Here is an 8,569-nt window from a genome sequence, read left to right on the forward strand (position 1 = left end):
AAATCGGTACAGTTGAATTTATATACGTGATCAAGGACACGTGGATTAATATGATCAAAATAATGAGGTAATAAGCAATAGCAAGTAAGATTATTAAAATGAAAGCATGTAATAGTTAGAGTAAATATCCTGAGCCTTGATGAAGTAGTGAGCTACAGTGTCCGGGCAAGCTATGCGCCAAAGTTTTCTTAAGAGCAAGAACAAGAACAAAAAGAAATTGCTTAAGAGCACTTGTTCTCTATTGAGTTTCAGATGCCTTATCACAAAATGAGAGCCTCTATTTATACTAGAGTTTTGGGGTGCACGATCCACAAATCATGCCTTCTTAATTACCAATATTGATCGTGCAATAAAAGGTAATAAAGCCTAATAAAGGCTGGAGGAAACTTGGGGTCTTCTGTAACATTTCTGTAATGGTCACATCTTAAATGGCATTTGACCAGTGAGTTGACATGCTTCTTCAGGCCTTTTGTAGTTTCTGCCTCCGGAAGTGGGTTACCAAATTACTTATCCGTAGCTTCGTATGATTTCCCGGAGCCCCTCGCTTGCTGACTCGAATCTGACTTGTCACCATCGGCACTTATCATCTTTTAATACGTCCACTTGGTGTCTACGGATTTTGCCCTATGTAACACAAGAACATAGAGAACTCCGACAGTGTAAACACAATGACTATGATCATCAACAGGCTAGTTATATACTTATATTAACAAACACGAACCAGCATATTCAGCACAAAAAACAACCCTGTCACCATGGATGCTTCAATGGCAAGTAAACTGACAAGCACCAAACTTGTCAAACACTGCACTAGGATGGTCCATGGCAATATAACTGGTTTGGTCCTTTGCAATATCTATGCACAACCCTATTCTCATTAGTTAGATCTTTTTTCAGTCCTAGATGTTCCAGCATCACTTGCCAAATTCAGTAGCATCACAAATTGACTCAGAGGCGGATTCAGGATTTTAAGACTGCGAAGGCACTATTATCTTAACATAAACGCCAACAAAAAATTTAATGACAACTGAGGGTTAATACCATGTTGGACCGGTCACAAATAGCGTAGCAGTGGCGAAAATACAAGTATATAGGTCAAATATGTGTAATATATAAAATTTGATACAGTGAAGCAAATGAAAGAGATAGCTCAGTGACTAAGGCTACTCAACATGTGTTGATAGTGCAGGTTTGAACATGAGCGAGCTCATTTAACGCTTATTGTTTTCCTAAAAATAGGCTCAAAAAATAATTAAAAGTGACATTCGGGTTCGATCCGGAGTGACATCTAAAGAAGCGATAGCGAGTTGCAACCAACGTGCCCAAAAGACACTTTCGTTTGTTAGAGTGCACAATTAAATATATACTAATTTTTCAAAGTATATATACATAATTTTTTCCGAAGCTAACGAGTGCACGTGCACTCCCGCCTTTCCATGTGGATCCGCCTCTGAATTAACTAGCACTTTGACAAACCAATGTTCCCAAAAGTGGAAAATATTGAGATAACTGGTATTGATAGCCACAACATTTTTTGGCCGAACACAGACAGAATGCTCCTTCTTTCATCTTTCCTTGCCCAATGGTTCCATTGCATTGTAAAATGAATACCACGCCAAGTAGGAAATGGAAGAAGAACAAAGTGCATATCCTTGAAACTTATCCAAGCAAGTTATTTGTAACATTTCATGCACATAGACAAATGTCTTGCAAGTAATCCTATTCCTCTATATCACAGATCACCAATAATAGTTATGCTTGAGAAAGCAAAAAGAAACTGGTTGCACCTCAGTAATAGTAGTTATGATTGGATTATAATCCAAATTTCAATCAGCTAGAGTACAGGCATAATAACTAGTAAAATAGCCCTTTTTCATCAAGAGTAACTAGTCAAATAACCCTTGAAAAATGTCATAGCTCATGGATGACATACAAGTGGTGCAGCAGGGAAAAGGAAGAAAAATGTGGACTTAGCGAGACGTGCCTTCACGAATGACACCAAACCAAAAGTATTTGAAGAAATGTGGCTCTACCATCGTGGCAACTGAAGTTGTGCTAGTTTGATTCGAAACAAAAGGACTGCAAAGCTGCAGTCCATAGTGGCCGATAAGAAAAGCTCAGTTCAACTTACCCCACTCAAAACAGTAAACACCAAAACGTTATTTAAAAAAATTGATATTCATTTTAATCAGATCCTACAAACAATCAAATCAGAGGTTGAAAGCAAGATCCACCATTTGTCCAGAAAGACATAACCAACCCTGTCAAATCCAGAGGCATCAAAAGTCAAAAACAGTCATTCATTAGCTCAGCTTAGTAAAACATGCTTGCTAGTTATAACAGCCAGCGAGAACATCTTTCAAGCACAATTACAGCAACAAGCATGAAAATGACAGCCAGTGCGAGCATCATTACAGGAACAAGCATGACGGATGACACAACAGACCATCTCATTCCGAGGTTAATATGCAATAGGTATATGACATCTTTTAGTCATGTAAATTATGAGTAGCTTATCTAAATAAATAAGACAAAGGACTGCCGAGTTCTGACATAAGACCAACTGACCATTCTCAGATGGTTCCACTCAGGGATCATAAGCCACAATTGAGAATTACAATTAAGCATCACTAAACAAATTCTTATAAGGTTCTACTGCATACTACTTACACTGGCATTCATGTCATCAATTTCTTACGCGGCCATCTCATGTCCATCAATTTAGTTTCTAAACAACATACGTTAAAAGAAACTATCTCAGTTTTCTTATTAAATGTTGTGGATTTTCTGGTGCTGTTTAATGTACTTCTTGGCTTTCATAGATTGAAGATGTGACATTTTTTCTTTGAGAAATCCTCTCGAGGTTCCTTCATTTTGGATTATTTATACAACTAGGAAATTTGCCTGCGCTTTGCGCTGTCGCAAAAGACTTTACTTAAAAATAATGTTTTTCCTACTTTTTGAATATTAAAAATAACAAAAGATAAATTATTGTAATAACTTAAAATATCGAGAACATTCCAAACGTAAATTAATTGAAAGGACAATGCCACTTAAAACTTGGATGGAGAATTGGGATAAGAAGGGTAAAAATTTATCTGATAAAAACATTACCATCTAAAAAGTGACACATTTATTGGCGTTAATGTATGGGTGTCTGAATATATATAATATTTATTTAAAATATAATTATAAAATACATAAAAATTGATATTGTCCCACGCATATCTCATGGAATGCGATTGAATAGTTAAACAAGTATTACTCTATGATCTATTTTGTCATCGCGATATTCTATCCATAACATCAATTCTTAAATATAATTGCCTTATCAATGTTGTTATTAAAATAATTAAACATCAGTTTGTTTTATTTTTCTGCATTATAACTGTAAAACCTTCAACTTCACGTGTTGCATACATCATATTCGTGTGCTCTACAATTTCATTAGTATTGAGTTTTCCTTTAAGACCAATGGTGAGTAAGATGGAGATCTAAACTTGTATTTATGTCATATTTGACTCATTTTTGAGAATATTTACATATTGACATATCAATTTCACCATATTTTGCAAGTAAGGATATTACTACTTGCAAGCATTAAATCACCTGATCAAAATAAGGAAAATATTATTCAAGAAAAGACACAACATAGAGAGAAGAAAATACATCTACTTTATGTATCACTTACACATGAGAATATGCCGCAATCCTTTGCTTATTTTAGGAGTACAATCACTCTCCAAAGAAGACTTGCCGACATATTCCAATCAGTTTTTGCAGCCTTGTTAAATACATGATGTAATAATATTTGTACCATAAGCCAAGCTGTTCAATTTCTGCTTTTCTTCTCAACAGTATTGAAATACTCAAAATCCGGATATACATACCCAAAAATCAGTCTGCAAGTCCACAAAACAAATTTGTCTAAGTAAAAAATGTAAAAGGGGAAAAAAAAAAAAAGGAAGAGAACGGACCAAAACGGTAAGGCAGATCACAAGGAAAAAGAAGACAAATAGATCCACATATACGAAACAACTTATGATGAATTCTCCAGATTATTTTTTCAAAATCTCACCATTATAAACTGCCATTAAATTGAATAAATATTCATCAATTAGTCAAATTTTAGAATTATCTGACCAGTTTCTGTTCCATTACCACTAACAACAGCACGTTCCATATCCTATGGAATGCAAGATAGATCAGCAACTTTTCATTCAGAATTTACAGACAGCTGCATTAGGTACTAAATTTGATACAAAAAATTAAAAGCTTAGGAGATACCTTTAAAGTGTCGTCTAAACTATCAATTTTTCCATCTTTAATCTTTTTCTTCATGAAGCTCATCTGATGCAGAATTTCAGGTCTAGTATCCATTGTTGATGTACTTCCAATAGTGGTTTCCTTGGATGTAGAAGTCATATCCTCCTTTGGAATTGTAGTTGTACACCTCTCTTCCATTTGAGTATCACCAACCACTCTTTGATCCACTTCTTGCTCAACCTTCACCCTCTTTATGCTTGCATCACCACCCTATTAAACATCAGTAATAAAACATATTCTTTTGTGGTAGAGAATATCCAGAGAATAGGATTTTACTGTTTCCAACTTACTTCCCCATTTTTACCTTTTATCAAGAAGATTGAAGTTGTCAACAAAATGATATGTATAAGCCAGTTGCAAGCTCTCTTTATGAAAGTGATTAACTAATGTCTCTAAGGATTAAGAGAAAACGAATTTGTGCAACATCACAGAATACCAGCCAAATATCCACCAGCAAAGTTCACACCAAGCCGTGTGGTATTGCTGCTTTTGTCTTTTGGTGTTGAATGACATGTTTATAGAGTTGTTCCACTATGGTTTCAAATGATGCAAACTTCATCATGATGTCTGTAAAATAACCCATGTGAGACTCAGTCAGTCTAGTTCCCATTTTTCACAGCAATGGAACATTACATTCAAGAATGAGTAGTTAAACAGATGCCAAGCAGTTCGACCAACAAAGGTTATACTCCTTCTGTTTCATTTTACATAACTTATATATTTGAAAGTATCTTAACTTTAAAATTCTCACTTCACATTTAATGGCATGCTCTTATAATCATAGAAATGTCATGATATGTTTACGCACACATTTTCTAAGGTTACTTTTTGGTTAGTGTCAGAACCCTTTCTTTCTTTTTAATCTCCTTGTCTAATCGAACACTGCCATATAAAATGAAACGGATGAGGTATAGCCTAAGCTTGCAAGAAACTGAATGACACCTTTGTTTAAAAGTCAAAGAAAGTATCTAAACGTAAAATCAATATCCTAGTGATGGAAAAATCAGAGAAAATCTGTTAGCTTACATGGAATTTGTCGTCCCCAGAGAAGTACAGTCCCCTTGCAAAGCCTATAAAGAAAAATTCAAAGGTCATAATTTCCTTAGTATTGAGAAAACCCACAATAAGCAAATCTAACTAACAAAAAATTTGTTCAAGATAATATAAATAGGCATACCAATCAATGCCTTCAACCTTGACAAACTTGGGAAGTCCATCAGACAAGCCTCTGGCAAAACCAGGCTGAGTTTGAACATGAACTTTGACAGCCTCAAATGGGCAAAGGCAACATCAGCATTAACCTCAGCAGATGCAGAACCAACAAATTAGATCAAAGTCTTGTACTTGACCGCATTCTCAGGGCTAGCAAGGTCTGAATAGTACATCTTGAAATATTCATGGAATCCATATTTGCAAAGTCCCTGTGAAATATAACCAAGCAAAGTAGGTACCCAACCCCTAAAGAATCCTCTAATGCCCTGCTGCTTAAGTAATACTTTGCAGGATCAATCTGACAAATCAAACATTTAAATCATAAGGACATTAAATCCGCCATTAATCCAATCTTCTCTAGAAAGTTGAGACTTTTTCTTTCATTTTCCTTTTCTCTTTCGGATTTAAGATCAGCAAGCGAAAGAAAAAAATGGAAGAGCAAAAAACACAGACAGAACCTCTGTCAAAATAGAAAGATTCTAGCTTTTTTAGTTATAATTTATAGAGGAATGACCGATTAAGGTTAGATCAAAGTAACACACAAAAACCCGGCCTAACATAAACAATTTTATGCAAGTCTAAGCATCGCCTTTTCATGGTAGTTATCTTTAACTAAATCGTAAGAGTTTAAGTTATGTATAATGAAAGTAACAATAAAAAATTGACACTACTGATAGCACACAAAGGTATGTCATGACTTATAGTATTACAAGGTTTCACTGTAATTCCTTCTATTTGTGTCCCTCTCTTTTTCACTAAGTTTTGCGATCATCACAAGGAGAAACCATATTTTACTCATTGCAGAACATTGTCCATAAGCAATCAATGGGAAATAGTAGTAATTGAAGTTCTGAATTCAGGAAATTAATTTAAAAAGTTAAATAAATAATGAGCATTAACTGAATTAAGGAAGTCAGTATCTCATTTGATTAGTCAAAAGATAAACACATATCCAAGATACTTTGGACCACGACGATCACCTAACAATTGCAAAAACCACTTTGAAAGTCGACATTCCCGAAAGCGTCTTACCATTGACCATAATTAACAACAACGCCTGAATCCCCACCGTAGTAAACATAGCACTTTAAAAATTTGAGAAGCTTTTAAGGAAAAATATCACCCTTCCCAGGAAAAAAGAAATGAAAAGTATAAGGCTACATGTCATGGTCATCAACAAAAAAATTTAAGTTAGCACACATTAATTCTTCAGTTCTTTGATTTGTATAAAAAAATTGAAGCTACCTAAATACATGATGTTAGAGCATTATCGAAGTTGTACTAGTCTGCTCAACATATGCTAAGATAAGGTGTTGTAACATAACAGGTTGTATCCTTTACAGATGAGTATATCCAAGAACTATGAGATCCTTGTACTCCATAGCTAATCTAACCGATGCCATCTGTAGGTCATATGGAAACAAAGATATGTAATGCACAGTAACTTTTAAACACCTTGAGATTGAAGCACGGGGTACCACCAGCATACTATTCTTCCTCTGTTACATCAAATAGTCATAAACTGTCAATTAAACGGTAATAGAATCTCATATACTAAAAGTAACAAAGGTTTATTGAAAGAAATTGCAACCTCAATCAATAAATCTAAAAAAAAAATTAAAAAAAAATAGGCTTAAGTAACTAAAACGCCCCCGAACTTGGCACGAATTGCAACTTTCGTCCCCAAACTATTACTGCACTTTAAGACACCCCTAGACTTGGCAAAATGGGTTTTAATTAATCCCCGAGCTCATGACCCGGAGCGAGTGTATATCACTCGCGGGTCCAGCTGGATTAAAACGCTTATGTGGCCATCCACGTGTAATATATTCATGCCACATAATAAATTAGAACCGGGTAAATAACCCGACCCGACCCACGTTTAATTAAACCCCCTCTCAGTCTACCAGAAGCGTCCATTTGAACCTCACCCTCAAAAACTCTCTGTCTCCCTTTGTTAGTGTTAACATGTTGAATAGGCTAACCATTACTAACCAGATGGTATAACGTATTGCTTCACAAAGTCATCATAATCATATTCAATATGCTAACCAAAATTAGATTACATTGTGAATCATCTAAATAGAACTTCACTTCAACCTAATTAGTACTATAACCATTGTTAATCATCTAAGTACAACTTCACTTCAACCTAATTAGTACTACTACCGTAACCAAGAAAAACATAAAATTACATAGGACACTAATACATAGACAAATCTTCAATGTTTTTGACCACTCCAACTCTTTGGGATATAACTTAATTACCACAAACTCACCGTACGGACGCAAAGTTTTATGCCGGATCCGGCGTACTTTTAGTCGTGTTTAACTAAAAGTCTCACGTATGGCGTACTTTTAGTTATGTTTAGTTATGGTCCGGCATAACTTTGATAATTCTTCACAAAGTTATGCCGGTCCGGAATACAAGTTTGCCCATTAAAAGTATGCCCCCGCATAAATTTGTTAACGAATTATCAAACTTACGCGACGGGGCATACTTATGCCTTACGGCGACTTTGCCTAAAACATATATATGTATTTGTCATTCCAAACTAATTATGGGTTGCGTTGTATAGCAGTATGTTAATTGTTAAACACACGAGAGCACGAACCCATTGTCATTAACGTGAGATACTAACTACTATTCGCTTAATTCGAACAATTTATTGTTAGGTTTTGAAGTATATATACGAGGATCCACACGAATCGTTAATATTGATTTGTTAATTTCTTTGGGATATAACTTAATTACCACAAACTCAACCGTCATGGACGCAAAGTTTTATGGTTACTTTAAATTTAATAGCTCGCATTCGAAAAATCTAGTACTTTATATTCGTTAAGTCGACATATCGCTTGGGTTGCTTGTCTCAAGCTGAATTCATACTTATGTTAATTGTTGTTAATTTGTAAACCGAGATTAAGCATGTGAGTCGGGAACAATATTCGACAAGAAGATTAAAATGCAAGCTTTCGATCCGAGGCATACTTTCTAGAAATGCAAAGCCGAATATCGCTGGAGGAGTGC

General features: G+C 35.1%; 1 pseudogene; it reads right to left on the reverse strand.

Annotated features, from left to right (window-relative positions):
• Positions 1-634: 634 nt before the first annotated feature.
• LOC132057551 (mitochondrial phosphate carrier protein 3, mitochondrial-like) lies at positions 635-8,311 on the reverse strand (annotated as a pseudogene).
• Positions 8,312-8,569: the final 258 nt, after the last annotated feature.

The sequence above is a fragment of the Lycium ferocissimum genome, chromosome 5 (assembly GCF_029784015.1).
Source record: "Lycium ferocissimum isolate CSIRO_LF1 chromosome 5, AGI_CSIRO_Lferr_CH_V1, whole genome shotgun sequence".
Taxonomy (NCBI): Eukaryota; Viridiplantae; Streptophyta; class Magnoliopsida; order Solanales; family Solanaceae; genus Lycium; species Lycium ferocissimum.